This window comes from Lepidothrix coronata, unplaced genomic scaffold, assembly GCF_001604755.1.
Source record: "Lepidothrix coronata isolate B3197 unplaced genomic scaffold, Lepidothrix_coronata-1.0 Scaffold178, whole genome shotgun sequence".
NCBI classification, from domain to species: domain Eukaryota; kingdom Metazoa; phylum Chordata; class Aves; order Passeriformes; family Pipridae; genus Lepidothrix; species Lepidothrix coronata.
In genome coordinates, this window is record NW_016690358.1 from 1,935,398 (window position 1) to 1,937,201 (window position 1,804).

The following is a 1,804-nucleotide window of genomic DNA, read 5'->3' on the forward strand; positions in this document are numbered from 1 at the left end:
GGGGAAGATCGGAAAGCGACCTCTTCCCGATCTAGGAATCCAGCGATCGAGCCGGGCCGCAGCGGGCGGGGCTGCAGCGCTCCGACCTTCCTCTCGCTCCTCTCGGTCAACAGCGGCGCCCGCAGCCTCCTCCCGGCACTGCACGCACCGAGCGCGAACGAGACGTGCCCGCCCTGCCTCGCCCACGGGCAGCTCAAAAAGACGGGACATTCGCCGCGGAAATGTCGGGTCCAGTACAGCGGAGACCTGGCGTTATGTTCTTTCTACCGCACGGGAAAATATTTTTTAGATTGCGATAATCTATAGATACAAAGTTCTTTTAATATGGCGCAGAGTATTCCGAATCTACTACTCCATGATAGGAAAGCACAGTATCCCCCCTGCAACTGCAGAGCTTTTTGAGTCAGTCGTCCTCTAGTTTTTTCCTCTCTGAACGTCAACACTCGAACACATCCAGTCACGGTAGATTCCCAGGCCCGAGCAATTTCACATAGCAATGATGAAGATTGCTCCCCAAAAGCAGCCATTCTAGGGACTGCCCTTCCCTCTCTGCTTTTTTACTTTTCACTTGCACATCCGACGCTGCTCTGAACCAGTCTGCATTGCTCTCCTCCAAACAGTACTTCCCAGTTTTTTCATTACATCCTAAACGTACCGCGGTGCTTTTGTATACAGCTTAGTGCTCCATAACTGATCACAGCCTTAGCGAGAGATGCTATCAAGCATTTCTTAGATCACATTTATCTATCTGTAGAAAACCAGCTGAGGAACGGTAAATAAACCACCAAATTCTGAATGAGAAATAATCGCAGAAACAGAAAAAAAGAAATAAAGCTCTGATAAAATAAACTGATCTCACTACAACTTGCCTTTTCCGTAGCCCACTTACACCAAAAAATGGGACGGCACAGGGTGGAAGGTAAGCATATTCCTTAGGGAAGAACTACTCCTCCTTCCTCTAACAAGTTTCCTTAACATTCCAAAATAGCAAAGAAACAGATCTCAGTGCATCTACACGGCAAAGAATGATCAGGAGGGAAAAATCTCATTACTCAGTGTCAATCGCATTGCCAACTCCACCATGTGGAATTAGCAGATCTCTTTCTAAGATCTAAGTATCCACCTTCACCGTTAGTAACCCATATTATTTCACACAATACAAGGTTTGCAGATAAACGTGAGCAATTGAACAAAGAGGTGCTGTTGCTACGTTACTGCGCTGAGAGGAAAATTTAAAAAAAGCAGAACGCAGAAGCAGACCTTTACAAGTCCTATACGATTTCATGCAGCATAAGTTGAACGAAAACAACCTCCCAACTGAGCCGACATCAGTGACAGCTAATAAGGCAGGAAGTGCAGTTGGCAACGCCTGATGCCTAAAACGGGGCGGAGTCACTACTCGCGCCTGTGGAAACATCGACGGGCACTAACTGCACCAGAACAGACACAAACCCTAAGAGCCCACTGCCACCTGCAAACCCTTAGGAAAACGTCAGAAGGAGGGAGTGAAGGGGCTTACAGACCTGCGGTGCTTCGGGGTCGGTGGGCGGCTCTCCCGCGACGGCGCTGCTGCTCGGACTCGGCTTCTCGCTGGGCTCCCCGGCCACAAGCTCCTCCGCGGGCACGATGGGCAGCGGCGGCGGCGGCCAAGCGGCCTCGGGGGTGGCGCGGGGCGGCGCCGCCACGCACAGGTTGTAGGAGTAGGGCAAGGTGCCCTCGCAGAAGTCGGCCGGGAAGGCGGCGCCGGCCAGCGACAAGCGCTGCGCGCCCAGGCAGCGCAGCACGGCGGGCGGCCCGGCCCGCC

General features: G+C 52.4%; 1 protein-coding gene across 1 annotated transcript in view; it reads right to left on the minus strand.

The window, feature by feature from the left end:
• Window positions 1-1,804, minus strand: part of LOC108504878 (protocadherin-16-like) — a 78,077-nt gene that overhangs the window by 32,684 nt on the left and 43,589 nt on the right. The gene's annotated exons all lie outside the window — the stretch shown is intronic.